Genomic DNA, 24,130 nt, shown 5'->3' with positions numbered 1-24,130 from the left:
ATTTTTTAATCCAAGATAATACTATCCACATAAATATAAGATCTAATTTCTAATGAGTTAAAACTGCATCTATGCAAAGAAGCACGAGAGAACTTTCTGATGAGATAAAAATATCCTATATCTTGATCCATGTGGTAGTGATTATTTGGATTTACAAATCTGTCACAGTTCACTGATTTTACAGTTACACTGTGTGAATTGTACTGTGAATAAATTATACCAACATAAAGTTGATTTGGAAAAAAAAACGATTTAAGTTAAGGGGTCAATAAGCAAGCAAACTAAAGGTGAATCAGAATTATTCTGACAATTACCTGCATCTATGTTTTAGTGATTTTACATATCTGGCAGTCATATTGTTGGATCAGTACCTGTATATAGATTACTTTTCCATCTGTAACAATAGTTCTTTCTGACTTGTCAAGTACATCAGACATTTTTTAAACTAATGCTTCTAAGATAGAAGGGCAAAGAAGATAAAAGCTTTTTCAACGATGTGGTTGGATTTTTTTCATACTTTGGCTGCATTTGAGAGGCTTTTATAGCACAAGTGAATAATAACAAGAGCATCATGATAATGCCTTTTGTTTATAAAATTCTTAGCTCTGAAGAAACCAAATTGCTTTGCATTCATGTCTTCATTAAATCGTTTCTACCTGAGAGAAGTTAAATGTGTCTTCTCCCCATTTTACAGGAAACTGGAACACAGGCAGGTTTAGGAGATGGCAGACGTGTATGTATATATCAAGGTCTAGTGGGCTGTGATCACAAACTCCTTTCTGAAGGCTTCTTTTTTAATTGTGCATTTATGTGGCATTCAAAGGAAACCTTTTTCTATTTTGTGTGCATATGTCAACATTTTAATAGCAGGAGAACAATGGAAGCTGTTCATAACATGAAAGCTAGAAATATCAGCAATTCTGTACTTAATAGATTGATACATAAAGTGATTTAACCAGATAATTATTAAATAATACATAGCTTCAGGGTAAACATCCATATGCATGGATGTGAATTAAGAGTTTACAATAAAGTGTTCTTTCATTGTTATTCGCCAAACAATTCAGAATCTGTGCCGAAAGAAATAGTTTAATTTTGCAGTCACCTGCTGGATTTGAACAATGGGGAGGCTACTTGCTCACAATGCATAGCAGTGTTGTAGAGAGTCAGTGTGGAAGCAGTGACCTGATGATGTAGAATACACCTCAGGCATTTACTAGCCAGGCAACCTTGGGCCATCAGGAAGAGTTGCAAGCATTTGCTAAATAGATGAAACACACTAACATATAGTCTGGCAGATAGACACTCAAAAAAAATGTTAACTATTGTTAGGAAAATGGCTCATCAAGCTATAAAAATTGAATTTGAATCAAATAAAAATAGGAAATAGATTGCTCAGTTACAAAAAGACATAATTTTTCCAGACCACAAAAATATTTTCCATGTAGTTTAGCAAATTAACTCAGGGCAGTTTAGCAATGATCCAGACCTTGACATAGGGCAAGAGAAAGGGGATTATGGAATGTGGGACATGATGCCAGGGCTAGATTAAGATTTCATTTCCTCTAAACTTGGAAATGTATGTGCCTTCCATATGCAGTTCAAAATAAAAGCACTATTCAATGACACAATAAAATCTTAGATGTCTGTGAATTTAAAATGGTTTCTAGATTTTTCCAATTGCAAAATTCCAGATTCATTGATCACAGTAAGGTTTCAGTGTGTGTGTGTGTGTGTGTGTGTGTGTGTGTGTCTGTGTGTCTGTGTGTCTGTGTGTGTGTGTGAAGCTGAGATGCTTGGTTTCCATGTTCTCTAGGGAGACGACTAGGATCCTTGCCAGATGATGCATTGGGGCTGACTATTGAACCCTCTAGGAAATGGGGCAGAAGTTGGGGTAGTGATGTTTACAGGTCATGGGGAGTGAGAGTGACGTCACTGTGCCTTGTCATGCCCCAGAAAAGCTGGGAATGTAAAGGGTTGTACCTTTGTTTTAAGGTAAATTACCAATAAGCCATCTACACCCCAAGAAATGGCAAGAATCATTGTCTTCCTTGAATCTTGACGTTGAGTGAAGAGAAAAAAAATCCCAAGAATTTGAGTAACCACAGTAAGCCCTCATGTATGGTTTACAGCCTGAATTCATTCTACTTGGGGGATCCAAACAAACTCTCAAGCCAAATGTTTAGTTTTAAGTTTTTGCATCTTGATAAAACTTCTAAATCAGTAGCAGGAGAAAAGGCAAATTATGTTTGAGTGAATCCACATTTGGCTCAGGCATAAAAGATTTCCACAGATAAAGCTTCAAGGAAAAATAAGCTCAGAGTAAAAGATCACAAAATACACAAGAAATACCTTCAACAGGCATATCACAGATGAGAAACCATGTATCATCAGCCTCATTAAAAACCAGAGAAATATACATTAAAATCAAGAGTGATGGGGAGCCTGGTGGCTCAGTCGGTTGAGCACCTGACTCTGGCCCAGGCCATGATCTCATGGTCTGTGAGTTCAAGCCCTGCATTGGGCTCTGTGCTGACAGCTCAGAACCTGGAGCCTGCTTCTGATTCTGTGTCTCCTTCTCTCTCTGCCCCTCTGCCCCTCATGCTCTGTCTCTTTCTCTCTCTCAAAAACTAAATAAACATAAAATTTTAAAAAAATAAAATAAAAAATAAAATAAAATCAAGAGTGAGATACAGAATTTGAAAAAATTAAAACTCTTACAACATTGGGGCACCTGGGTGGCTCAGTTGGTTAAGTGTCCAACTCTTGATTTCAGCTCAAGTCATGATCTCATGGTTTGTGAGATCAAGTCCCACATCTGGGTCTGTGCTGACAACAGAAAGCCTGCTTGGGATTCTCTCTCTCTCCCTCTCCCCTGCTCTCTCTCCCTTTCTCTCAAAATAAATAAATAAACTTAAAAAAAGTCATAATATTAAGGCTTAGCAAGGAAACAAAATTTTTGAAGTCCACGTTTCAAAGAAACAGATTTGGAAAGCAGTTTAGCCTACTATAATAAAGCTGAACATATGCATACCCTGTTGCTCAGCAATACCACTCCTAGCTGTAAACCTATGAAAAACTATTGCTTCTGTGTCTCAGGGCTCCTGAGCCAGAAGACACATGCATGAATGTTAACAGCAGCAATGTTTATAATAGCGAAATGCTAGGAAAATTCCAAATGCCTATCAACAGTGGAATGAAGGGAAAAAATGTGGTATACTCACATAATGTAATACTCTACAACAAGAGTGAATAAGCTACAGCTGCACAAAACAACATGAATCTATCTTAATGACAAAACACTGACAGGAAAAAAGCAAATCTAGTTACATGAACTTGGAAGTATGCAAAGTAGGATGTTATGTTTCAGGGTAGTAACCAGTGTGGTAAAGCTATGAAGAACAGTGAGGCAATGATCACTAAATTTGGTGAACCAATTTATCTTTGGAGGTGGGAGGGGCAGTAGCTGGTATCAGCAATGGACCTGTGAGGTCCTTCAATAAATGGGAATCGTCTATTACTTACACCAGGTGGAAGGTACACAGTGCTCACTATATTGTAATTCTTTACCCCAACACAATGTTTATACAAATTCTTTTTTTTTAAGTTAACTTATTTATTTTGAGGGGCAAGGGACTGGGGCAGAGAGATAATCCCAATCAGGCTTCCCATTGTCAACACAGAGCCTGATGCATGGCTTGAACCCATGAACCACCACATCATGACCTGAGCCGAGACTAAGAGTCGGACACTTAACCCACTGAGCCACCCAGGTGCCCCTATAAGCATTCTTATTGTGTTTTCAATACCTGTTTTTTAAAACTGTGTAAGCTCTGTAGACTTAAAATGTGTGATATCCTTTTTGTTTCCATATAAAATACGAAAATGTTATGTTTCCCTTTATTTTGGCTGAAATAAAAATAGTTATTTTGTTAATGATTTTTCTCATGTATTCACACTCACAAGTTATTCTAAGAAACCCTTACCTTATAAAGAAACTATCTAGAGTAGTTTGTTTTTAAAATTAGAAGCCCCATATTGAAGACTGTGTGACTGAACTTCTCATATAGCATACAAGGTACATTGAAAGTATCTACCTTTTATTAGTTGAAGGTGTAGTATTTCTTAGATTTATAGACCTTATTATCTCTATTGAAATGACATTGACCAATACAAAAGTTTCCTTTAGTTTTAGAATTATTCACTAGTATGTATGTTTGTTTGATCTTCTTTTGTAATTATTTAAAATATATTTTTGCAGTTGCCATGAGTTGGAAGAGGATATGTACAGTATTAGGGAAACATAAAGCAAAAGAAAAGGAAGTAAATATACACATACATATGCAAGTTCCTTTCTCGGGTAGTTAGTGTCTTTTAGCAGCAAATGAAGGTGCTAACTAGAAGACTGGCCTCTGTCGTGTGCCACAGTGTCAAAGGGCACAGACAAATTCTGCACAATGAACTTGGGCAGTCCCTGATCTCTATAAGAACACTGTATGTCCTTCCCCTTTAAAAAAGAGAAGCACAGGGACCCCTGGGTGGCTCAGTAGGTTAAGCGTCTTCAGCTCAGGTCGTGATCTCATGGTTGGTGAGTTCAAGCCCCACATTGGGCTCTGTGCTGAAAGCTCAGAGCCTGGAGTCTGCTTTAGATTCTGTTTCTCCCTCTCTCTCTCTGCCTCTCCCCCACTCACACTCTGTCTCTCTCTCTAAAAAATAAATAAACATTTAAAAATTAAATAAATAAGAGAACTATAACATATGTGATAAAATCTTTGCTAACAGGTGCTCCTCAAGCAGGCAGAGGGATATATGTCAGGTAGGCTATGTGTTATGTGCAAGGTTTCCACTAGTAAGTCTACCTTAATTGGAAGAAGAGACACTTCATGCTTGTTGATATTCCTCTCAAAGGCAATTAGCTGCTATCATGATTGAGTTCCCAGAAGGCCCAAAGCTGTAGTATTTTATTATTGACATTCTGTAAGAAAATATATGTTGAAATCTATTATGCCATTAAAACTAAAGTCCACACAGCTTCCAAGGATATACAGGTTTCCCTAATAAACCCTAACTGTCATCCCTCTTTCCTGTCTGGGTTTATTTTCTTTTGGCTGCTCGGAGTCTATGGCTGTGCCTTGCTGTGGTTATCCAGAAAGGTATACTAATGAAACTCATGCATATATATTTGTCTATGAGCATATCCTATTTTTTTTGTGGAAAGAAACGCAATTCATAGAGGATTTAGTACATTTGAGACTTCCAGGGCAAGATTATATTTTGAATATTTATCTTTGGTTCACTTCATTTCCTTCTGCTTCATAATTTTCCCTAAGCTGCATAGAACTTCTTCCCAGCCACAAAGCCTAATTTTATTTGTCTAGAAAGAGGAAAACAGCATTATGAAGCGTAACAGTATTTGTGCCTTCTCTACTTTTCTCAATTCAGGGTAGAGACATGAAGTTGAATATAGCAATTCCTCCCTGCTAACCTTCAATTATGAGTTCTTCTTATATAAAATTAACCTCTGTGTGAATTTACTTCTGCATAACTTTTCAAAAGCTATGACAAAGAGAAATCTTGTCTAGGTAAATCAAGTGAATTTTAAATCACTTCAGGTGAGGTTAATTACAATTTAGCAGGAACTTGGAGCTGGGAGTACCAAATCAGGTGAAGCAAATAGTATAGGTATAGAGATTTTGAGCATAAGTCTTTAAGATCATGAAAGGAAGGTAACGCTTCCATTAAAATTGGCCTTAAAAACATGTGTGCCCATGTTAACTGCATGCCACGCGAAGGCAACGTTCAAGAATGTGTGGCTAAGCATCTTGTCTACTCCTATGCCTCAGTTGCTTAACTTAGTGCATTACATAGTAGGGATTTAGTAAATATTAATAGAATGAAAGAATGAATACGAGGAAGTAGATCACATCAAGGAAACAAGAAACATACTGTTTTGATTATGAACGTAGCAACTTCTTTCTAGATATGTTTCCTCAGGCAAGGGAAACAAAAGCAAAAATAAACTATTGGGGCTACATCAGAATGAAAAGCTCCTGCACAGTAAAGGAAACAGTCAACAAAACTAAGAGACAAACTACTAAATGGGAGAAGACATTTGCAAATGATATCTCTGGTAAAAGGTTAGTATCCAAAATATATAAAGAACTTATACAACTCAACACGCAAAAAACAAATAATCCAATTAAAAATGGGCAGAACACACGAACAGACATTTCTCTAAAGAAGACTTACACATGGCCACAGACACATTAAAAGATGCTCAACATCACTTATCATCAAGGAAATGCCAATCAAAATCACAATGAGATATCACCTCACATCTGTCAGAATGTCTAAACGTTCTGACAGAATCAAAATCAAAAGAAACAAGTGTTGGCGAGGACGTGGAGAAATAGGGACTCTCATGAACTATTGGTGAGAGTGCAAACTGGTTCAGCCACTGTGGAAAACAGTGAAGTTTCCTCAGAAAGTTAAAAATGGAACTACTCTGTGATTCAGTAATTGCACTACTAGGAATTTACCTACAAAATACAAAAACACTAATTCAAAGGGATACATGTGCCCCTATGTTTCTTGCAAAATTATTTACAATAGTAAATTATAGAAGCAGTCCAAGTGTCCATCTATAGATGGATAAAGAAGATGTGTTATACATACATACATATATACAATGGAATGTTATTCAACCATTAAAAATAATGAAATCTTGCCATTTGCAACAACATAGATGGAAGAAGAGAATATAATGCTAAGCAAAAGAAGCCAGAGACAGGCAAATACCCTATGATGTCATTCATGTGTGGAACTTAAGAAACAAGACAAACAGCAAAGGAAAAACATGAGGAGAGAGAGGCAAACCAAGAAACAGACTCTTCACTATAGGGGAGGAGAGATGGGTGGAGATAGGAGATATAGGTGATGTGGATTAAGAATGCAGTTATCCTTAAAAAAATACACTCATTACGACACTGAGTAATGTATAGAATTGTTGAATCATGATATTGTATACCTGAAACTATTATAGCACTGTATGTTAACTATACTGGAATTAAAATGAAAACATTAAATTAAAAAAAAAAAGAAAGAAAACAAGAATCAGACTAATACCAGATTTTTCAACTACAATGTTGGATACAAGAAAACAGTGGAATGCTTTTCAAGTATTAAAAGCACTTAAGACCTGATATCTAGCTGTTATTTAAATGTGAGAAGATAGCCTACTTTATTATATACAGAGCCTATGAAACTTGCCAAAGATCCACACTGGGAAGAATTTGGATAAGATATTTAAATAAGAAGAAAGAGAAGTCTTCGAAGATATTGTAATAAATATGTGGTGTTTTAAAAAATATTTTATTCTTGGGGCACCTGGGTGGGTCAGTTGGTTAAGCATCTGACTTCAGCTTAGGTCACGATCTCATGGTTCATGGGTTCGAGCCCCACATGGGGCTCTGTGCTGGACAGTTTGGTGCCTGGAGCCTGCTTCATATCTGTGTCTCCCTCTCTCTCTGCCCCTCCCCAGCTTGCAGTCTGTCTCTTATCAAAAATAAATAAACATTAAAAAGTATATATTTTATGCTTTGTCAAATGCTAAGAGCAAAGAAAAAGATAAAATATATCTAAACTAATACAAAATTAAAAGTCTACAGAAGATGTGTTTTGAGGAGTGGAATTCAATGAATGTGACGTGTTTGTTTTAAAACGAATGGAAAAAATAAAGGGAGATGATTATTATTTTAAAAAGTATAGAACAGGGGCACCTGGTTGGCTCAGTCGGTTACACATCCAACTTCAGCTCAGGTCATGATCTCACAGTTCAAGAGTTCAAGCCCCGTGTCGGGCTCTGTTCTGACAGCTCAGAGCCTGGAGCCTGCTTCAGATTCTGTGTCTCCCTCTCTCTGTACCCTTCCCCTGCTCACACTCTGTCTCTCTCTCACTCAAAAAAATAAACATTAAAAAATAATTTTTTTAAGTATAGAACAGAATGTCAAACTGAAGTAAATGAAAACGTAGAAGTAGATCCAAATATATCAATAACTACAATAAAATGCTAACTGAAAAAAAGCCCATGTAATTAAATATAAGATATTTACTTTTTAAAATTGAAAACATTATAAGTGAATTTGCATATATACATATATATATATATATATTCCTTTTTATAAAAATGCCTATAGATACGACACTATGAAAAATGGAAGGAAGAGAATAATGAATGTAGAATTCTGATTGCTTTTTTTTGCTTGAGGGGGATCATTTGTTTGGGGCTGAGTAGGACCATGCTGTCAGTTTTCTAATTGTTGTTTTGATGATAGATTTCCTTATTACATTATTAAAAATTACCAAATTAAAAAAATTATCTGAATACAGCTTTGAAATTATCTACCCACAGTTTAAAATATAAATAAGGAGTATAGTACTCTTTATCACTAATTCAATATGTGCAAATTTCTATGTTATATTGTATAGCGTTTTATTTTAGTGCATATGAAAATATATAAAAGAATTTTCATAGGTGTAATTCTGCCCTCAATCCATTTTACTTTATTTTATGCATTAGGATAAGATTGTAACTTTTTCTACTCCAAAATCTTTTACCACAAGAATGCTAGGCAAACCTAAGCACCACAGGTGTTGGTGGAAGAAAATGCTTATATGCAACAGATGTATTTTCCAATTCAGAGCTCCCTTATATTAAAGTCACTGTTTAATTAATTTCACACAATATTATCTGGTTGACTTACTGCCTCTGTCTCTAAGCACCTCTGGGAATATCTGAAATATTGTACAGATGCTCTTACAGAGAATTACATTACTAAGTATCATTAGCATAAATCAACATTCAACATTAATTTAGTGGTTGGGGCTGGGAGGTGACAAACCCCTCTTTTTTTCATTCACCTCCAAATTCCTATCTATGTTAAAGACTTCACTTGCTGGGAGATTCTCTGCACAGACTACCTTCTTCCCAGGTGGCATCCCCTGAGAAATCTGATTTCCTCTTAGTCTCTACTGCCTTTAATATGTTGGCCTTTTTGGAGACCTTCTTCCAAGTAGTCCAGACTTCCTTTCATAAACCTTCCCATACAATAAGGTCTTTCATGGGAATTAAGGAAGAGAGAAGAAAGCATTCGGGGTGGAGAAGGGACTATATATAAAAACAAGAGGCAGAGCAAAAATCTAAGATCAATGTGTACAACAAAAGATTAGAGATCTATGGTGTTTCAACTTTAAAAATGAAAGGGTGAATGCTTCCGGCAAGGTAGGCAAGAGGCTACCCTACGAAGGGCCTCAAATTCATGTAGAGTGAATGAGCTTCATCTTATAGGTGATGAGGTACACATGAAGGATTTTAACCAGGGGTCTTGGCTCTGGATCGGGCTTGAGGCAGATCAGCTCTATGGCAGAGTAGAAGAGCCCGCCTCCACTACCACCACCTTCTACAGTAGCGTTCCTATTCTTTGTGTCCCTTTTGTTCTAAGTGTCATGTACATCATAAATCCCCACAAATCTTGTTTGGAAAAAGGTGTGAAAAAATCATGATTCCAAAGTAGCAAGTGCTTTAATTGTAGCAATTTCTCGTTCAGTCCTCATAGTATGAGGTAGATGCTGTTTATTATCACCGCATTTTACCAATCAAGAAAATGAGGCATGGGGTCAAGTAACCTGTTGAAGATCACACAGCAAGTTGAAGAGCCCTATCAAGGGTATCTAAAAATAGAGCAAGTATTATTAGCCACTATGCTTTAGCACTTCCCATTTAAATATACTGTGTGGCTTGTAGAACTTAATTACAATATTTCTATATGAGGGTTTTAGGTATTGAAGAGCTACAGACTGTGTGTGAATGAGCCCCGTGAGATTCAAGGCTTTGCTCTAAGTATTGCTGAGGTACAACATAGGAAATATAAAATGTATTTACTTGGTATTCAGCTGACTCACCCTGTGGATATTATGTTTGTCCTTAATATAAATGAACACTTATTAATGTCCATAATGTGCTATAGGTGGCTAGCTAAACCCACTTAATATGTGATTTATTGATGTGATTGTTTTACAAAGACATACCTAATGACTTTTCTCATGTGAATCTTTCCATGTGAATTATTCAATGTGAGAACATCTTTGTCTGAATACTAGACATTTGAGATGTTCTAATAATGCTTTAATATTTTAAATGTCACAGATGATAAATGCCACTAGCTGAGATAGTTTAATAATCTAAAACAGTATTAAAGATGAAATGGAACTGATATTTATTTTGTGTCTAGTATGTGTGAGGCACTATCTGTGTATAATCTCACTAAGTCTCATTTTATAGATAAGAAAACTGGGGTTCAGAGAAGTTATGGAACTCATCCAGTGTTTTCCAGCTAATAAGTAAGAATGCTGGGATTCAACCTCGGTACATCTGAAGCCAAAGACTGCTCTTTCCATTGTAATGTACTCACTGCAATATACTCACTATGTGTATTAACAATATGCAGACATCTTTGAATTTATTAGCAGTAAAAGGAAAAATTAAATCTACAAATCTGAATGATGCCCTAAGCCTTTTGACCTACAGGGCAGGACTCTTAATGATTTGGCCAAAAATCTTCCCCAAATTTGCAGCTTTGGGTTTCTTCTCTTTACAATAGGATGGTTAGGTTAGAAGTACAACATAAATGCCCATCTGGGTGATTTCCTCATTTGTCAATATATTATCAACTTTCTGCAAGCTGAGGACTTCCATCAGATACAATTGACTATGGGCAGAAGATGAAGATTTCCTTTTAGAGCCACAATTACAATCTATGAATAATAATAATCTTTGAAAAGATTGTTGTCTATTTTTCTTCTTGATGGTGCCCATTCAGACATAAGCATCTTTTGTGTATTTGATATATATACGTGTACACTCCATCCCAAATTGCTAAGGACACATTTGAACTCCCTATAAAAGTTGTTATAATTATTCTATGGGCAGTCCTTGTGTTCCTTGAAATCTGCTATCTGCATGCATGGCCGCACCCAGTTCCAAATTACATAATACATCAACAGCCTCAAGCACACCAACCATGCACTGTAATTATTCTTGCAGCCCTTGGTATACAAATACCCACAGACTCACTTTTTTTTTTCTATTTCTACCATGTTAATCAGAACTCTATTACTGAATTTCTGGCTGTTTGTTTTGCTCTGCACTTTCCTTCCAGACTTGACACACCAAGTTCTCAATTGTTATCTTTTAACTAGTGCCCTGAAAAAGCTGATGGGTTCTGCTGTAAGATTCCAAACACCATCCTATATAGCCATAATTACTGTCAGGGATCCTGTTTTGAACACACTGTTTTCTACCCGCCAGTGTTGGACTTCCTTGGGTATTGACTCAAATCAAGATGGAGTTTACCATGTTTCTTTGGATCTTGTATAAAGGAAACCCTTGGCCCTGAGAAAGAAATACACAGTTAGGGACAGGCCCCAGTCACATCCAGCTCCTGCTCCTTGTTCTTGAAAAGCCTGAGTTGCTGTAGACCCAATACATGTCCTTCATGTGAAATACACATCCATTTCTGCTTCTCTCTTTCTATCCAGTCTGTAGATTTTGTGCTTTTCTTATTTTGAGTCTCTAGTTTTCTTTCTTCTCCAATTTGTCCTATATATCATTGTCAGATCAATCTTCCCAGGATTTAACTTTATTTATACTAACTCTTTTTAAAAACACTTTGTAGCCTCCTATTGTCTGAAATACCTGAAAAATATTAAGCTTCACATAGAATACCCTTCACACTATGGTTCTTTTGGCCTTTCCAAACATACCTCCTCTGTATTTCCTCACTCCTACTCTAATATGCTTATCCAAATTGACTGATTTTTATTTTCTGATCACCCACCTTGACCCTTCTCCATACCTGAAGGAAGCCCACTTCCTACTTCTCTGTTTCCATTTACCAGTTTTTCAAGGCTTTTTCTTCCATGAAACTTTCCCTTTAAAAAGTTTTTGCATTTGAAAGAAACCTTTGAAGTCATTGAATCCAATAATTTATTTCATGATTTTTCTCCCCTCTAAAATATCCTCTGTTAATGATCGCCTAGTTTATTTATGTTTGGTGACAGGGAAATTGGTACCTAGGCTAAGGTACATACTGTGTATTACTATATATTGCCAGTGTCTTATACATTTTAGAGTCAAGTATGTGCTTCAAACATGTTTCCTAAGTGAATGAATAAATGAAGGAATGGTTGTCCATCTCTCAAGGCCAGCTGACTTTTTCTGTAAATGGTTGCATAGTGAACATATTTGTGAGCTGTATGGTCTCTGTCAAAATTGCTCGTCTCTGCTCTTGCAGCAGGAGAGCCAACATAAACAATATATAAAGAGCATAAAGAGTGGGGCTGGATTAGGCAGCCTGTAGTTTGCCAGCCTCTGTCTTTAGGCAATAAAAGCCATCTTGAGACCGTTTTTAGTATTCTTCGTCATGTTACTTTGAATCTTTCCAGCTAAAATTTTATGGTTTTTATTCAGATGTTCCAAAACAATTTGCATGCTTCCCCTGATCATGTTCAGTTCCTTCAGCCATACCTTATTTTATTTTGAATTTCTTCACTAACTCAGCCTTTCTCCCAGATTATGTTCGATTTGTTTGTAGATCTCATAAAATCTGGTTTCCAAAACAAAAGCAATGCTCCCTATTGATATGACAACTGAACACTAAAGCAGGTTCATTTCCTACCTTCCTTTATATACTGTGGGTGTAATAACAAAGCCTAAGATAGCACTAAAGTGTGTGGGAGACACATCACATTTCCTATTGATTCAAAAGTCATACTTCCATTCCGTATTCTTGTCTAAATCACTCTATGTTAATTGACATAGTGGGGAGGTGGTTACTTGGCAGAGCAGGATGGGGGGAGAGGACCAAGTAAAGAATCTCATGTTTTTCATTATATTGCTTTCTTACTTTATTTTAAAAGAATGAATGATGTTAAGGACTAGTTTAAAAATTATAAGACACCTGTAATGACACAATGGCTCCCTGATTCCTAGGCCAGTGCTTTTTTAACCAATGACATTCATCAAATGCATCTTGTTACCTTTAGTTCATCACTCAGTTATTTGCTATATTTGTCCCATTTAGTTCTATCCCTTTTATCTCATCTAGTCACACCATTCACTCATTCTAAGATATGTATCGAGTACTAACCACATGCCATTTACTGTGAGAAAAAGAGAGATGTCCCTTTTGCACAGTGCTTACAGTCTGCCTTGACATCAGGCCACAAATGCACCATGTGATTCCTGAGCAATCAACAGAATCCACGTTTTCTTGCTGTGTCATATGATCTCTAGGATCTAGGTTGTGTATCCAAACATTCGCTTACTGTGGGATTAAGTCAGTTTTCCGTATGTTCCCTGACATTTGTTTCAGGTTCATATTTTCATTCTATTCCTTCTCCTTTGTTTTCCACTTAGGTTTTGTCTTTCTCAGTATCCCTTTAGGTTCCCCTTGGGATTCTGGGCTTGGATATACCTTACTAGCTGTCACTTATTTAGAATGTGTCAAGCTGTATACCTTTCCTGTGCTTAGTTTGCCTCTTGAGACTTAACTTGTACCTCAAGCTGAGAAAACACCTTGTCTGGAAACAGATAACCCTTTGGAGGCAGGGTACAGACTAAACCGTGGCCTCCTGATTCCTTGTTCAGTACTTTTTAAATGATACTGCTTTCCCAGAGTTGTAGAAAGGCATGATTTCACCTTAGTTAATTTGGGTTCTATTTGCCATCTCTGTCAGGAGGACTAAAGCAGACAAACATAAAACAACCTGCCTTTACTCTCTGGCAAGTGCCACTTCAACGGTTCTTATAAACTGCCTACTCATCTCCAAACCATTTCTCTGGTTCCAGCCTGCAAATTCAGACAATTCCCCAACATCTCTCTGTTATTTAATTTCAAATATTCTTTAAAAAATGCATCGAAATTAAATTCTTAGAACATAATTTTCCACTCTGATATGCTCTGTGCTGGAGAGACCCTGGGGTTACAGAGTCAACCCCATGCCTTTATATGTAAGTCTTTATCTGTTTGTTGGTCTGTGTTTTCATATGTACTAGCGTGATGTTAAATATAGTATATAGCATGTCGCTTTCTGTACTGACTTCACTCAGCTATGCTCATTCTGGGTGTCATGGGCAAAAAGTTGACTCTCTTCCCTGAACCCAAAAATATTACTCATTAGGAACTGAGTAGTCACATGCTGTTGCAGGTTTGAGAGAATGCCAATTGTACTGGCCTTATAAGTCAAGGTAAGCTCCTTGTGAGTAGGTTGTGAACATCTCTGTGTCTTCCACAACCCCAATTATAATGATTAATGAACTGATTTGAATCTATGTTGATGTCTTCCTGAGGTTTACAGGTTTACATGTTAATGACTTTCCTTAAGAATAATGAATGGCCCCAGAATAAATTTAGAATAACCGACTGTACAGTCCTACAGAATTATCAATCATTAGGTGAACAATGGTCTTGTAGAGGTGTTTCTGGAAGTCTGGATGTCTTTAACTTAAAGCTCACTGTGTGGAGTGTCCTGTACAAAACCTGCTACTTCTTAGTAAAGCATCCAATTCTTTAGCTTCATGCTTCATTCAAAATATTTCCTGTGCTTTGCTTTATTGACCCACATCTCCACAGGGGATGTATAATGCAGTCCTGTGGGGGAGGTTCCTACAGGTTCCCAGTTATCACAAGTTGAAACTTTTCACATCCCTCAGATATTTCAGACTTTGTCAAAACCTACCTCCCAATGGAATAGTGTAGTGATAACCTTTTGTCCAATAACCAAAGATGAGTAAGATAAAACTAAAGTTAGGAAGCCTTCTTCTCTGTGTAACCACTCTTTTCTGCCCTCTTTCTAGCCAGTTTCTTGAAATTTTCTATTCTCAGTTTTGTGTCAGAGCAATACCACCTAACACCCTGTGTTTATTTTTCCTGTGGAGCCCGTAATGAAGTATAATGGTAGGAGGGCATAAGTAAAGATGCCACATACATCGAGGCAGAAGAGGGTAATAATTTGATCCAGTCTTAAGAGTTGGTAGATGAGATCAAGTAATTTGTGATGCAAAATGTCTTTAGGAACAGAGTGAAGAGGTACAATGATTTGCAGAAAAGAGACTACAGAGACATGGTGACCACTGAGTTGCTCTGTTCACTGGTTGTAAAATCCTAACTGCATTCTCTCAAAACTGCAGAGAATTAGGTAGCTTGTGTGTTCTGATTGTAAAGGCTGCCTGAGGTAATATTTTACGGGACTGTAAATCATTCTTACTGCATTTCATGCTTGATAAAATCTTTACATTTATGGTAGCAAATGTAAGCCTTTGTTCCATAACTAATCTTTTAAGTTTTTTGCAACCGAGAAGTCTTGATTTTTTTCCTAGAAAAATGGCATGATCAAAAGTTATCATTTTGTTCTTTGAAAATAGACTAGCATTGGGGCGCTTGGGTGGCTCAATCGTTTAGGTGCCTGACTTTGGCTCGGGTCATGATATCACAGATTCAGTCTCTGTCTTTCTCTGCACCTCCCCTGCTCGCTCTCTGTCTCTCTCTGTCTCTCTAAAAATATAAATAAACATCAAAAGTAAAAAGAAAAAAAAGAAAATAGGCTAGCATAACTGGGGATTTTGGCCAAATTAACCTTGAAATTAGCCTTGAGATATGTTTTATAACATAGATACAGATGTACACACATATATGCAAAGGCATGTGCATACATATTTTACTATAATATAAATTAGTATGTGTGTGTCTATAGATGTCTATTAATTTATCTCAGTCTGGATTTCAAGAGGTATAAATACATTAGTTTAATGTTCCAGTGGCAGCGTAATTGTAGATAGTGTGTAACACTGAAGAATGCTTTCTGATTTATAGGCTTAAACATATCATTATTGACTGTGTTTACTGCCTAAACAAATATATGTTTAAAATTAAATTAAACTGTTCTTTATGGGAAACAGGAAGATACAATGGATATGCTATGGGCTTAAGAGGCAGTCATATCTACGTTCAGTGCTCAGTATCAAGTCTTCTGAGTTTTGTAATCTTTCTTTAGGTCAATTTTCCTGAGAGACACTGAGATGGAAGTGTTGTTTTGTTTTTTTTTTAAGTTTATTTATTTTGAGAGAGAGAGAGTGTTCACAAGCAGGGGAAGGGCATAGAGAGAATGAGAGAGAGAATCCTAAGCAGACTCCACACTGTCAGCACAGAGCCAGATGAGGGACTCGATTCCACAGACTGTGAGATCATGACCTAAGCAGAAATCAAGAGTCAGATGTTTAACCACCTGAGCCACCCAGGCGCCCCTGTGATGGAAGATTTTATGCAGGAAGTTTTCTGGGTAGTGTACTTGAGATCAACATCGTTGGAGTTGTCCCAAGTAGAGAAAAGGGGGCTTGGCATTTGTACTCCTATACTGGTGAGTCATTAGATGTGAGCTGCCTGTGGGACGGTAAATAATCTGGGTAAGGCAGCTCCCTTTGGTAGAGGGAGGGAAATCTCCAGAGAGGGAGTCAGCTGTGAGCCATTGGAGGCCAACACTTCAGGCAACTGGGGAAATGACTCCCATTTCCTAAAGGCAGATGTGGGCAATGTCCTGCAGCATCTACTGTGTTTACTCCTTGTGATACTTGGCTTTTTTTGCTTCATATAATAAGTTTATTCTATCTGGGAACAGCTCCTCCAGGATTCCTTAGCAGTCACCTTTCTTGAGAAAACCTCCAAGAAAAAGATTATGGGGGACTACAGCCCCTATCAGCACAGCTAGTCTCAAGGCCACAACTGATACATATTGTCTTCCTATTGTCTTCTCTCTTCTACTACCCATTCTAGAATCCCTTCTTCCTCGGCTAGTACCTCTACTGATATATGTAGTTTACCTTGTGGGCTGGCACAGACCGTTACTGAGGGGTCTGAACCTCCTCACCATTCGCATAGGTCATGGCTGCTGTACTTGTCCATTTATTATCAAAAATAGGCAGGAAAATACTAAAGAAAATGCTCTATGAACTACCTGGTTACCAGAAGCTCTTCCCTTCCCTTGTTGTAGAACAGCAGCTCTACTTCCTCACGATGATCAATCAGTTATCCTGCCAATATGGTGGCTCTTCTTATTGCCAGACAGCTGACATAGGATGCTCAAAGTGATTGGATCAAAATACATTTTAAAGTTTAATAGGACTCCTACTGTGTCCCCTCACGGAAGCATTCTACTTCTGAAAATTGGGATCTCTAGATCCAGACCCTAAATTTGTGGAAACAGGAGCCACCAATTCCCCACTTATGCCACTGGGAGTGATGCTAAGTTCAACCAATTCCACCTCCTCTCCTTGGTTCCTAGACCCATGTATACATTCTGTCTACTGAGAATGAAGTACTAAATAAAGGTCTTGATTTGGAATATTTATCGTATTCTTCTGGTGACACCCCATCATTGTCGGATACCATCTTCACACGGGTGTTTCAGCCATACTGTCAAAAGGGTGTTGCATGGGACTATCAGGCCAGAGCTTCTGTGTCATGCCATATGTGTTGAGATGAGTAGATGCCATGAACATGTGCCCACTGCTGATGTCGAAAGTATTTCCACTGGGTGATATTATGGAGGATCATGTAATGATGCCTCAAACACTATAGGTTGTCAGATTATGGTGCTAAACAAAGCCCTGCAAGCAATTAAGCAAACACATATTTGGAATTTGCTTCAGTTTAAGTGAAAATGATTCACTGCTCCTTCTTAGGTGGAAGAAGTCCAGGGTCATAATCAGCTTTCAGTCAAGTGGCTGGTCGGTCTCCCTGAGGGCTAGTGCTGAAATTGAGGCTTGAAATTGACCCCTATTGTTACCAGGCTGGACAGCTCATTAACCTTTCCATGTGTGGGAGAACAGAAATATTCATTGTGTGGCCTATATATGAAATAAATGGGTTCCACTGAAAGAACAAGGGAGAGGTTATTCTAAGACTTAGAAAAGAAATGAGAGAGGGCAGTGGAACTCTTTGGGAAGGGTATTAGAGAGTAAAGCTGAGAGAAGAACCAAGAACAGATATTGGAAATCTTCAAGCTACGTAAAACAGTTATCAGGTGGCTAGAATGTAGTCTGCTAAAAAAGAAACCATTAGTTTATATATTTTTGTTCTTGTCTTTTATTTCCTGTTTTGTTTTAGTTTCTGAGTTTCTTTTTAATCTTAGTTTCTTTTTTGATCAAGCCTGGTAAATTTGCCAGGTTAAAAAACGAAAAAAGAGATCTGAGAGAGAGAACGAAGGATAACTTGGACTCTTTGGGTAAATAAATTATTTCAGTGATCCTAATTTTCCTCATGTATAAAACCGAAAGTAAAAATACCTGTCTTGCAATTACAGGATTTAAAAGCACGTCTGTAAAGTTCTTGTATATGATAGGTACTCAAGCACTGTTTATTAATATTGAAAAAATCCTAAACAATTACTGCTGATTTCCTAGAGAGTAAAGGATAGGGTCTCCATCCTTGCTGGGGCCCTGGTTGTATAGATCTTGCAAAGTAGAGGTAAGGCAAGCAGATGAGAGGAGTTAAGGAGAGACCCAGTTCCCATCCTATCTAGGGGCTCACTTATTAATAATTTTCACTGATTGACATTGGATTTACCTTTATTTGTTTTGCTGGATTTCTTTTTGAAATACTATAATATTTGTGTTTATTTTTGGATGTCCTTGATTCTGTCTTTTTCTATTTTTAAAAATTTCTTTTCTGCTTATCAAAAAAATGCATGTTCACTATAAACATTTCAAGCACTGAGAACTCAATCATGGGGGGAAGTTCCCCTTTCAACTTATTACTAAAAGATACTGTAAGTATTCAGTATCTATTCCCCTAGTTTTTCTTCCATGCAAAATCAGATGGTACATATACATAAATAAACATCTATATTTTAACAAAAGCAGAATCAAATTATATATACTGTTTTCACAACTTACTGTTTTAACCTAACAGTGTTTTCTGGGCATTTTTCCAGGACACATAGCATGAACCCGTCTTTTTAATAACTTTAATATGCTATTGTATTCTATTGTAGCACGAAGTATTTGGGAGACATTCAGGCTGCTTCTGTAGGTTTACACTATTTAAAACAATGTTGTAATGAGTACTTAGATACCTCTAACATAAATTCTAGAGGTGCAACTGTGGATCAGAGCGCATGAAAAATTTTAATCTTACTGAATAATGCCAAATTGCCCTTCAAAAAGATGGCGTTGAATTTCACTCTGCACAGAAGTTTATTCCCATTCTCAGGGTAAGGGTAATAAATTCCATATTTGGGGAGTAAGGGTTATAGCCAGTGTCTATCTGCCATGGAGCTGACTATGCCACACACAGACTAAGAAACACTGGTTTTGGAAAAGAGAGACTGCGAGCGAATCAATTCACCAATGTGCACTGATACCAGTGAACGAAAGGGAGGCTTTTGACAATGAGCTCATAGATTTTTCAAGTCCAACAGACCTGAGTTTAAACCTTACTCTAATATTTACTACTGTGTGATATTAGGTAAATTACTCAATATTTCTGAGCCTCATAAAATTGGGATAGTAATATTATTTACCTCATGGGCTTGGTGTGAAGGTTAAATGAGAAACGTGTAATTCACGTACACCTGCGTGAAATACACACCTGTTCCTACACATGTCAACCTGATTGTGCCACACCTGCAATATAGCAATTATTAGCTATTGTTGTTGTTGTTGTTATGATGATGATGCTTTTCCAGAATACATATCTGAGATCCCAACAGGATGTTTTATTTCAGTGCTTTTTCTCTCACCTCCTCATTCCTCAAAGAGAACAATGACTAGAAAACATTGGTTGGGTAAATACTGCATTATCATAATTACAATTTCCCTGAGAAAAGTGGCTTGCAGTTTGAATATTCAGCATCATAATTACAATTTCCATAAGGAATGTAGAACAGTTATTATAAACAACACAATAATCACTTGGTCCATAAGGGAGAACAGATTATTGGGGGAGCAAAGAGGGAGAAGAAGCAAAAGCCTATATTCTAATAAGCATTCAAGAATAGAAATACAGAATCTGAGAATAAATTGTAATAGCCTCTTAAGATACTCTTGTCTGAATTTATCGACAAATCTTATCATGATGGCAAATTTCCATAGGTTGATTAATTGCTGCCTATATATTTTCTCCTTACATGCAATTTAGTTTTATCATTTCTATTAAACACCCCTCTGTATTTTTACTCATTGTCACTCATAATTGCTATGCCTTCCAAAATTTTAAAAAGCAAACTATCACAAAGTACAAAAAGTACAAAATATATTTTTAAAAAACTATTTAGGGAGAAAAAAGTTTTATCAGAGTGTTTCTCTCTTCACAGTTAAATGTGTCTCCTTTGTCAAGGGAAAATGGGTAAAAGTTTTTTTTTTTTAAATGCTCTTTTTACTGCTGTGTTGCCTTAATTGGCTTTCACTTAAATTTTGCTATTTTTTTCTTGTCTTTTTTATTTTTTTAGGTGAGATGAGAAAAACAAAATGCAGCTTTCAAGGTTGGTACTTTTCATGATGTTTTAAAACCTCTTGTTAATATGAAACAGTATAAAAGAAGCAAAGCAAAATACGTCCTTAGCTTCTCACAAATAGTGATTAGAGGACATTATGTTTTTATTTTTCTCATTCGTGGATGAAAAAGTACAACAGAGATTGTAACAGAATGCAAGATAACAATCAAATATAATACCTGATTAAATCCTTGTCAAAATTGTAAAGTTGGAAATATTCAATATTTTTCTACCTCATCCATTCATTTATCCATTCACCCATTAATCCATTAATCCATTTACCGTTTTTTTTTTTTTTTCAGTAAATGCTTTGTACTTATGTATTGTATATAAGCCCTGCCATCAGATCTTCTACTGTGAATATTTTGTTGTCTTACCTTCACCATATTCCCAACCCTACACCCACTTCCAACCCTTCTCTCCATCTCTGGCAGCAAACTTTTACCTGTTATCACAGGTCTTCAAGTTAGCTTGCTGTATTTGATAAAGGAGCAATGTTTCCATGATATTGCTCAGCTAATAGGTGTTCAGATATGTCTACTCCCAAATAATTAGGGTAAAAAAGGAAATCAGTGTGATAATAAGGAAAAGAGTCTTCTGTGTATAATGATGCATCGTGTAATGTCTTTCACTCTTGTGCGATATATATTATTATATGTAGTTTGCCATCACAAAGCTGAGAAGTATATCCACATACAGTAGTCTATAATTTAATCAGTCACCCTTCCTCAAAATACTAATATACAGTTCTTTCCTTTTACCTTGTTAGCAATTTTAAGACTTTCTGACCAAGATAGATGTGTTATACTATAAATTTTTAAAAAGAACAAAGCATTCCAGATGCACATGAAATGGCTCTTTGTAAGAACATCAGAAGTAGATTGAAGCAAACTTCATGGGAAGCAGAGACTGAAAATTTTCTGTTGACAAAGGGTTAGTAAGTGGAAATTTGAAAGTACAATAGTCCTAACATTAAAATGAATAAATATTGTTTTAATTTGGAGGGCTGTTTTATTGTTCCATTTTAATGAACATTAGTATGCTTTATGTTTAAAATTTCAAAATTTTATTTATTTATTTATTTATTTATTTATTTATTTATTTATTTATTGTAGGTATGTATTATTTATTTATTTTTGGTATACTTACTATAAAAAAGCTTTCTCAATTATTCCCTTATTGTCTTTGATTTCTCCAATCTAATTTTTTAAAAAATAAGGTCTTGAGATCCTCAGTAGAAAATTCTGTAACCAGAGATATTTTCAGAAACTTAACTGTCGTAATTGGGGAGGGACTCTAGTGTCTGTGTGCCAACCTAATTTAATTTTACTAATCTAGATTAAAATAGTCTAAATTATTTCAGCCATCAATCTCTTTAATTATAATATTTATTGGGAGGCAGTAAGTAGTGGTTGAGATGTTAGGCTCTAGAATCAACTTGCCCAAGTTTGAATCCTGTTTACCCATCTACTATTTGTGTGTTGGGTGAGCTTATTAACATCTCTAATACTTGCTTTCCCTTGTTGTAAAGTGTGAGAAATAGGAATCCTTACCTCATAAGGTTTTTAGGGAATACATGAGATGATTTATCTACAAATCACTTTGCCATATTGTAAGAATGCAGTAAATGATAGCTACCATTATTACTTTGTTTCATTATCGTTATTGTAAAACATTATTATTAGAGGTAGGCAGCATCTTTACTTCTCTGAATTAAATTTCTCTCATGGACTTGATCTTTAATGTTTCACCATCAGAGATGTATTCATTATGTGGTAAACTTTGTTCCATGTGAAAATATAACCTGGGATTTCCCATCGAACTGTGACATCTTGTGGCAAACCACATCTACTTTTTTCTAAATATAAGATTTTGAAAAATATCACCAAGGTGAGAGAAATAAGCAATTTGAGTGGTTGCTGTGGGGAGAAGAGAAACAATAGTAGTAAAGAAGGAGTCAATGCTTTGAAGGAGAGGTTTGGTACCAGCTTTCAAATCTTGCTTTTACAGAAATAAGCATTGTCTGTGCCTTTGTGTGCAGAGTCCCTTCATTCATAGTGATGAGGCCTGGTAGACAGAGGAGAGACTGCAGATTGGTGGGAAAGAGAAAACATTAAGGACAGATTGGAAATCATTCATCCATAGCAGTAAAAATGCTAAGAAATATGAAGGGCAGAGTAGAAGAACAATAGAAAGGGAGGGAACTGGATCTCTTGGTGACATCTGTAGTTCCGTATGTATGCATTGTCCATGTGTATCAAAATAGATGAGGAAAGTCAGCCTTCCCTCAACTAGACTGGCCAGTGATCTTATGCCAAGTCACCAATATACAAGGGTCATCCAACAGCAGCCTCTCAGTGCTGGAGCTCATCGTAAGCCCAAAAGCTAGAGGTCTGAGTGAAATGATTCCACTTTGTTCAGTCTCCCTTAGAGAGGCAACAGACACTCCAAAGTCCACTAGATTGATGACATAAGGAAGAGAAATTTGCCATCTTCACATCCAAGCCCCAAGGTTCATTTTGACACATATTCTGTCAAGTATATATACATGTTAAACTTAGACTTTCTATAGGGAAATAATTCTGATCCATTGGAGAAAATGACATTTCTAATTCAGTCTCATAAAAAATGCCAGGAATATCATAGTCCCAGCAATGCAGGATACTACTAAAAGTTCTTAATCTGGCCTCTGAGATAGCAAGATTCCAAATCGCATAAACACACTTGGATGAAAGGGGATTGTAGCTCTGCAGTGACAAGGTTTCTCATCTGTAAGGGTCTGAAACATTACCAGTTGAAATGAGATTATGGTGCCTACACTGGATTCCATGGATAAATGGTAAAACTTCATGATCTCCAATCTTGTGAAAGTACAGTTGTTAAGGAGAAATAAAAAGAAAAAATATATATTGATGACTCCAGAACCACCTCCAGGAAATACTTAGATATTTGATGGAAGTGCCTCATTTCTGAACCTGCCTCAGACACCCAATCTATCCCTACAGTATCCCCTAGACTCTCTGTCACTTACATCTGCTGTATGTAGACTTTTCTTATGGTTTGCATTAGCCACTGGAGGTATACTCATGCCCTTTTCATGAAAAGAAGTCACAGTTACAGATTTTTAGGTCTAAAAAATACTTCAACTATTACTCATTTTAATCTATTTTCCCTTGAGATAATGAAAGTCAGGCCCACAGAAGTTAAGCAACTCTTTTAAGTTACTGAGTTCACTAGTGATGAAATAGGGACCACAATCACATTGCTTAACTCCTTCTTTACCAGGGGCCATCCCAGACTTCTTGGTAAAGAAGATAGGAAGATCTTTTGTTTGGAATGGAAACTATTTCTGAAACTCTGCATTTGAATACCATCCTTTTGACTAAAATTATTATTCATCTCTTCCACTGTTAGGCGCTTCTCAGACCATCTCACTTCCCTGACTATATCATGAATTCCATAAGCTGAGAGCTCATGGCTATTTCTTTGCGTTTTACCATATTTGTAGGATTCTAAGTAAATATTG

The 24,130-nt window shown here is 36.6% G+C and overlaps 1 protein-coding gene across 7 annotated transcripts in view; it reads left to right on the top strand.

Moving 5' to 3' along the window:
- LINGO2 (leucine rich repeat and Ig domain containing 2) overlaps positions 1-24,130 on the top strand; it is a 1,147,525-nt gene that overhangs the window by 752,937 nt on the left and 370,458 nt on the right. For 6 of the 7 annotated variants that reach the window (XR_008424224.1, XM_019424191.2, XM_019424192.2 and 3 more), the window contains one exon: positions 20,560-20,592. The exons of the other annotated variant lie outside the window; for it this stretch is intronic. The gene's annotated coding sequence lies outside the window, so the exon portion shown is untranslated. The remainder of the gene's footprint in view (positions 1-20,559; positions 20,593-24,130) is intronic. 7 annotated transcript variants of the gene reach the window in all.

The sequence above is a fragment of the Panthera pardus genome, unplaced genomic scaffold, assembly GCF_024362965.1.
Source record: "Panthera pardus isolate Hobbes unplaced genomic scaffold, ASM2436296v1 HiC_scaffold_20, whole genome shotgun sequence".
Taxonomy (NCBI): Eukaryota; Metazoa; Chordata; class Mammalia; order Carnivora; family Felidae; genus Panthera; species Panthera pardus.
Note: the sequence above shows the minus strand (reverse complement) of the source record. Positions and strands in the feature narration are given on the sequence as shown.